Source organism: Mesitornis unicolor, unplaced genomic scaffold (genome assembly GCF_000695765.1).
Source record: "Mesitornis unicolor isolate BGI_N332 unplaced genomic scaffold, ASM69576v1 Scaffold50712, whole genome shotgun sequence".
Taxonomy (NCBI): domain Eukaryota; kingdom Metazoa; phylum Chordata; class Aves; order Mesitornithiformes; family Mesitornithidae; genus Mesitornis; species Mesitornis unicolor.
In genome coordinates, this window is record NW_010168121.1 from 1 (window position 1) to 8,247 (window position 8,247).

The 8,247-nt window shown below is 42.4% G+C and overlaps 1 pseudogene; it reads right to left on the reverse strand.

The window, feature by feature from the left end:
- Positions 1-7,122: 7,122 nt before the first annotated feature.
- Positions 7,123-7,889, reverse strand: LOC104536327 (annotated as a pseudogene).
- Between the last annotated feature and the right edge of the window lie 358 nt (positions 7,890-8,247).

Sequence of the window (8,247 nt, forward strand, 5' to 3'; positions counted from 1 at the left end):
TATATATATATATATTTCTATATATAAACACTATTGCTGAGTTATTAATACCATCTTAAAATAAGCTATTGCGTATGTGCTATTAAAAGGACCAAGGATGCATCCTCTGCCAGCCCAATCCAGATTCTTCATAAGGCATCTGCAAAGCTGCCCTGAATCCCACACAGCTCGGCGCTGGCAAAACGCTGCCTCCCGCACTGCGCGATGCCAAACTCTGCCAGGGCAGGAAAGGCTCCTCTTGACAGGGACATTCTGCCCAGATCAGAAAGTTTTCCTTTTTGCACAGCTGCAGAGATCTGTCAAAAGGGACTTTTCAACAACCTATTGCTGAAACAGCAAGTCTTGAGAATAGCCACTTGTTTGAAAATCAAATGGGCCTGAAGAGTACCACACACATTTTTAAAAAGGTAAACAAATTCAGAGCCAAACTGTATAAAATTCAAGTTCTTCAATAGTGAAATGAAAGCCATTAGTAATCTTTTTTGTTTGTTTTATTTTTAAGGTATTTGGGGAAAAAAGGCTTGTAGGAGTACCCGGATTACTTTTTTGGAAGAAGAACAAGACAAAATCCTAATTATTGAAAACAAACTAAAGACAGGTAAACAGCTGAGGACACAATGAAACTCACATAAACCTACACTGCTCACTACTGAGGGAGCAACCCAAAGCGACAGACAGTCCAGAGCCTGCTGCAAGCACAAGAGGGCAGACTGATGCATGTCATGGATCTGGCCAACAACAGGGGTCTCAACCTGCTCCTCAATTTTCTGCTGATCGTCTTGGTTCTGGTGCTTGCATTTATCCTTGTGAAGCTCATGTGAACCCCTGTACAGTTCTGTTTCCTCCTCAAGCCTGGTTTTGAGGGTTTTGCAATGATCACATAGACACTTTGAACCAGCTCAGTAGAAATATGCAAAGACTGCAGAGACTGAAACATCTTGACGGTTAGAGAAAGCGTTCACACACCTATTTTACCAGAAAGTGATCCTAAAAGCTGCACATAGTTATCTGCCTGCCACTGAGTGAAGAAAGCATCCAGAGCCTTGCTGAGTACATGAAGAAATCCATGTGTCAGCAGTTACTGTGGCTTTCTCACTGCTACAGCTGACTTGCATTTAAAGATCTACAAAGACTTGCAGCCTTCAAGAAATACCATTTCTGCAAAGGGGACAAGAGAAATCCAACTTTTAAAATGCGATTTCTGCAGAACACATACTTCCTCACAACTGACACAGATACGGCAGGAAGGCAGAACAAAACCCCTACACTGGGCTGACAGCATGCAGCAAATTACCTGTGGAGAGCAAAAGCAGAGATGCTGTAGATAGAAACAAGGACATTCATGAAAAGCAGCGTGCAGCAGCTGAGATGGAGATAAGTTACATTTAAATATGAAAATATAATTATTAGTTACATCTTTTTTGACCTCTACAGTTCACAGCAACACCTTAAAAGCCAGAAGCCACTAGTGGTATCCAGCTGTACCAAAAGAAAGAGCTGTCAAAACAACTGAAAATGAACAACCGTTAACAAGGGTTATCATAACTCTGCCTATGAAGCCCTCAACCATGAACACAAGCAGGAGGTGCATCTTCACAGACAAGAGGTGTGCTACGTCCTCAACTCGGAGTTACCACTCACGCACAGGTCAAGTGTGCACCGCGGGAGCCCTTGAGCCGTGTGTGACAGACACACCGCTTGTTACTGCCCGCGCCATCGCCCAGCCCATTGCTCGTCCTCACACCACGCACGCAACATCAGCTTCTGGCACGATTTTCTTCTGTGGCCCTCTACAGCATCACATACCTTCCCCATGGGTCCCTGGGAAGGAGAGCGACCAAGAAGAGGTCTCTTCTGCTGGAGTTATTTGCCCAGATGGTAGCTCCACACACCTGAGACACGCTGGGAAAGATGGTGGCCAGATTTGGGTCAAACAGCTTGTTCTTAGCATCTCTCTTCCCCAAGTACAATATGGGAGCAAAGTGCACCACCATATATGCATTGTACAGTAGACTTACGTCATACATATGCATATTTTTGTGGAGTGGTTTATATACCTGGAAGAGACCCATCTAAATTTGGTCTACAAAAGCAGGCTTTTCACAGGAAAAAGCCAGCGTGTCTAGAGAAACAGAGTTTGTGAGTTCTGCTGTTAACAGGCATCCATGGGCCACCCTGTGCTACCTGCCCCAAAGCTCAGGCAACACTAGTGGGGCAGCACAGATAACCAAAATGAAAGCTTTTCTCTCACCTGCTCTGAAATATGTGCAATAAACATTTAAAACAGCTTCCGCAAACTGCACATCTATAGCTTTTTAATGTTGATATAGTAAAGTCAATTCCTGTCTGCTTGCATTTAAAGCAGAAAACTTTGCACAGCTACATTATTGTAAGCACTTTGTCACTTATTTTGATAACCTTGAAATACTCTGCTTTTTTAAAAACAAAAAATCTGTACATTTATATACAAAAGATATATGCTGTAACATTTACAGAGCCACGTATTATTTAGGAGCATTTCTACTGGTGCTTGACACAGATGGCACTAAGTATACCACAAGCACAGAAACTGATACCAGTCCACTCCAGTATACAGAAGAATACAAAAGTATTTCCCAACTAAATGGTAATTCACTGATATACTGCTCAGGCCTGTACAAAGCTTATTGTCTGGATGCTCTTCTGTATATTCAGAAGTTTTCCCATCTTAGGGCAACCACTGTGACAGTTTAATAGCTGAAGTTAGACAAATGAGTTAGCCCTGATGAAAAAGAAACCCCACACGTTCCTTTTTAATGTAAGGAGAAAGATGTGTCTACTGCCACCAACAATCACGTACTTCCAGATCCAAAATCACATACAAAGGAAGCCCATAAGAAACTCTGCCATTCGCAGGCAGAAACAGCCCCAGCCTCCCCTCAGCCAGCAGTGAGAGCTACAGACTCTTCACCAAATGCTGAAGCACGCTGCTGACACTGAAACACGCGTTTTCCTGCGGAGACGGATGAAACTGGCAAAGATAGCGGTGAACCAACGCCAAACCTCTTTTTGCAACCAAGCGTGGTCCAAGCCCGGTTTCCCATCGTCTGCGAGCACTGACTGCAGGCTGGGCCCACACGCACACTGTAACAAACAGAACCCCGGTTCTTGGCCTACAACCTCAGAGCCAGAGGAACCAGACACAAAAGCTTCATTGTGGCTCACTGTGGAGTTCACTCTGCTGATTAAAGGTGATCATTGTTTGTGTTAAAAAAGTTTTATCTTGCCAAAAAGTATGGTTTCAACAAACCGTGACACAGGAAAAATGCTGCTATTAATCTGGTTTAGTTTTCTGATCAGGAAGGCTCATAAGAAAAACTAGTTTTGACTTGACATTAAAGAATAAAGTTTTCTGTGGCAATACTATTTGAAGAATGCTACCACTTCTTCTTTCAATTAAGCTTTTATAACTTCTGTTTACCAGTGTTTAGGCATGCATGCAAGTTTACTTTCTTCCTTCACTGTTTTGATATGAAGATTGTTGCAGTATCTCTAAATCTCTCAATGCATTAAAAATTGGTTTCCAATAACTTTTACATACCTGGTATGAGCAAGGCAGTGTTTTCCTCACTGAAAACAGTAAACCAGATACATGAAAGGAAAAAGATGCACTTAGCAACTTCCATCGATTGTCTCTGCTATGTTCTGACACCAATCAGCACACCATGAAGAAAACATACAGCTGTCCCATACGGTAGAAAAGAACTGACTCATCATATAACACGTACAATACTGTGCAGAGGTAACACACAGATGTGCGACTTTCTGAAACCTTCCTTCTTATTGTATCATTCTCCACAATTTTAAAGGCATTCTTTCATTCTAAACCTCCATCAGAATGTACATTCAGATAACAGGATAGGTAATAGGATCAGGCTTTAAGAAATGCCTTCCCATGAAAACATACAGCCTTTTTATCCAGACCTGTATGGCCTCCCAGCTCAGTAGATGGGAACCACTGTCATGTACTATAAGCACTTTTTCCCTTAACACAGGTCTAATCACACACTTCTGTATTTGGGTGTTAAAACAAACAAACAACAACAGAACCAAAAAAGGTATTACAATGGTCACATCTGCTGAAAGATCAGCTGTACATTGAAAACAATTAAGTCTATGGTGAAATACAAATTCTGCACAGAAATTGTTGTCATTGAAGCAGTGTTAAGATCTGTTCCTTGGAAACGCGTAGGAGAACGTTTATCTTCAAAAAGCATACATTAAATAGTACACATTAGCTAGACAAGAGAACTGTCATCTAAAACTCCACAATGTTACACAATAATCTTAGACCAGATCCCTCTTGGAGTTTTATTTCCAAAAGATACAAACATCACACCCGCAGCTAAAGAGGCGCTCTGCTGATCCACAGAGATCCAACTGCAGATTCCTGCAGTTGCAACCTTGACCATACCCTGAAAAAGAGTCTCAGCGTAGCTGTAGGTCTTCTACCCAGCAGCATGAGCTTCCCTTACAATGCACAGCAAATATTTTATTTTTTAAATCATGGTTTACATGGAATGGAAAAGCCACATCATAGGCTTTTTAATTTGGGGAGTAAAGTGTAATAAAACAAAAACAAAACAAAACAACACAGAAACAAAAGGGATGTGCTGAGTTCAGTCAGATTCAGACTGCTAAGGAAGCAGAGAATCTTAATTTTGAGAGTAATTAACCTTGGAGTAGCTTTTAAGGGCTGTAATGTCTTATACTTTACAGTAAACTGCTGTTTCTTTTTAAAAAAAGGCAAAACAAAAAACAAACAGACAAAAAACCACCCCAAAAACAAACCAAGTGTCAAGACAGGAAGAACCATTCTCCCTTGTTCGTCCCCTCTGCCGTCCTCCCTCCCCAAAGCTGTGAGCTCTGGGCCGAAGGGCAGGGCGGGCCAGCAGAGGACGCCTGTGAGAGCCCAAAGGCTCAGCGCTCTCGCACACACTAACTTTCTGTTCCTCTGGGTCGTATTTCACACCCACATGTTTTTGCTTGAGGAAGTGTAAGAGATCGCATTTCAAGGCCCATCAACGCGACTCTGAATCACACCAATGAAAGCGTTTGCTGAGGCCATCAGGAACATCCTCCCCACCCCTGTACCCGTAACCGCTGTCAGACACCCTGTGGTCCCAAAATCGAGCGGGAAGTCAGGGTGAGCACAGCAAAGGCGACAGCTTCAAGGACTTCCCCTGTTTTCCAGCACCGACCAGAAAGCTGTCAGGATTGCTGCTTCCTAAGCCAGGAGCTAGCTGGATTCTGCAACATGTGTATCAAAACTGATATAAAATTAACAGGAGCAAGAAGAAAATAAAACAACAGTTTTAGGCAAAACTTCATTCCATAATCTTACAATCTCAAAAACCTGAAAAGGTGAAGCATCATTTAAAGAATTCAGTCAAAACAGATAAATAATGCTTGTGCTCCCCCTGTTGGCTCTGTCCTCAAAACACAGCTCAGCATCAACGCCTGCAGGAACGTTTTTGAGTAACCGTAACACATATGGGCTTCATCTGTTTCAAACATGAAACTTTGTCTTTGTACAAAACGGAGACACTGTATTTAATCACAATCAGAGTGAGAAAGCATTTGTGAGAAGTGAAAAGCAAAAGCTGGGAGTTGTTTCGACCTAAATAAAAATAAGAAGTTCCAAAACACTCATCCTAAACAAAGTATTGTGAAAGATACACAAAAGATAATGAAGAGACACACACCTAAATGAAGTAGTAAATAAAGCTTATTCTGGATATATATTTAAATCCAAAAGGAGAATCAGCAGGCACAGTAACTGCATGCAAACCTCAGACAGCCCTGCTGACAGCTGCAGTCTCACAGGTGTTCAGGAAGACCTGAATGAAAGGATGGGCCAAGCTCCTCCACAGCTCCCTGCTGTCGCTCCCCGAGCCCCTCGATGCCACCACTGCTGGCTGTGCCCCGACCCAGCCCCAGCAGTGAGCCAGGTTCTGTCACCTCAGCTTTGAGAGGACACCATCGGCCTGCACTCTCTACCTGGGTAATTTCTCAACACTGAAATCTTCAAAAAGCTTAGAGAAAGATGAGGGTTTCTGTAGTAGCAGAGGTAATGTAAAGGCTGACTGCGTGGAACAATGGCAGGTTTTTACAGAGACCCTGAAGGGTTCATATCGGTTTGGCTGTATTGATCAGCTTCCATTTTTTTTTAAGTTAAAAAAATAAATTAAAAAAAAAAATCACTATTAAGTGCAAAGTTGGATCTTGAGAACCTCTGAATTTGTCAGTGCTTGCGTCAATACACAGTGGAAGAAAAGAAGAAAATTTTGAGTGTAACTCTATGAAGGACTTGCGATTTTTTTTGGCAAGTCAAGTTTACCTACACAGGTAAACTCGAACATTTGCTTTTCAAATAGCTTGTGAAGGCAGGTAATATCTTTTCCCATTAGCATAAGAGCTGGAAACCAAGATTGCAAATTGTCACATTAGAAAGTGTTATCTAGCTCTCAAAACCACATTTGATGTTTTCTATATGAAAATACTTAAAGTACGACACAAAATCTGCACATTACCTTAATTAAATAAACCAGGTTAGTTGACTATTAGTTGATTCTAATTAGTTAAAAAATGAGCAGGAATATAAAACTGAATTCAGCTCCTAGGTCCTAGTCATGGTGATACGGCTGTTCATCCTTGTAGTATGCAGGAGTCATCCTCCTTTCAGTGAACGCATAAATACAGCCTCTTTGTAAATCCATTCAGATCAAAATACATTCACATTCTCCCACTACACTGTGGCCAAAGACTCTCTTAAGAGCTACTGAAAAATGTTATTTGATGAACCTCTTACTATGTCCAGCTTCACAAAAAAAAGATATGATAGACTCTTGTAGACAAGCATAACTGAATCAGAATAAACTGTAAGCAGATGTCAGAAGAAACCTGTTGGCACTCAGGTAATATCGAAAAACAAGCAGCAGCATCCCCAACCAAAGTTTAAAAACACCATCACCTGGCTGAGACCATTTCCATTTGTTCCCTTTCCCACTTTATTACAAATGGCCCGATGTTATTCCTTCGGTATAACACACGATGGCACCAAGCACCAAGCTTTAGCCTTACCTGCACAGGCTGTTCCCCTCCTGCTCTGAACTCTTCAAGCGGCTGCACATGCCACGCAGCCAGGCCGTAGGGCTCCTCGGCAGCCCTGCAGTCCAGGGGGTTTGCACGTAACTGCTCTTTAAGCCACATTTGAGTCCTCACTGCTGGCTGGATAGGAGCTCCACTCACAGCCTGCTGGCCCAGAGTCACGTATCTCTGTCCGAAAGCTTCGCAGCTGGCTCCCGGAGGCTTGCTTTCAGGTAAGGCACTGTAGGTCAAGTCTAAGGCATGTCTCCTACTTGAGGAATCTGAAACAAAATCGTCTTTGCTGCACGTTTCAAATTTGTATTTGCAGTCCAGTAGAGAAGATCTTTTTTTGCCCGTTTCTTTGTCCTCAATTTTTAGCAACTCCATGCTGTCATGCAAACAACTTGGCCCGTTTGTCCTTAATTGTGGTGACACAGCGTTGTCTGTATTCACCCTGGAGTCCACTGAATGACTACTGCCATCTTGGCTGAAGGTATTTGGTGAGCTGAGTTTAGACAAGGAGGACCATTTTCTTACAGGTCTTGCATCTTTCATGTCAAGAGAATTGTCCAGGGCACCCGGATTTCTGCTTCCCCCTGACCGTACAAAGCTTGTAGTCCATTTTGAGCCATCAGACTTTAAAACTTCCCTGTGTTTGGAAAGTGAAGAGCTGGCATTAGACGGCATCACATGGGCATTTGGAATTGAAACCAGTGATCGGCTGGGCTTAAACGAGGACGTACCACTTGAAGTTGAGTGATCTGGAAAGAGAGATTTATCTTGTAAATATATACAATACAGAATTCATATTAACATCAGTGCCCTGAGGGCAAAACACCAAATTCAAGGTGAAACGCAAAAATAGAAGGAAACAGGTTACTTGACAAAACAGGGTTTTCTGAACCATTCAAGATTATGAGAATGGAAGCCTATTAAAGTGGGAGATACTCAAATTTGTTTTGCTCAGGTGCCATCATTACAAAAACATAACTGTACTAAGCAGTGGCAACAGTAGCTCCAGAAAAAATTTTCAGGCTGCAGGCAGAAGGCAGGGTTCATTCCCCAGCTTTGAGGTAGGCTGGTTTCTTCCCCACCCCACCTAATTTTAGGTAGCTACTG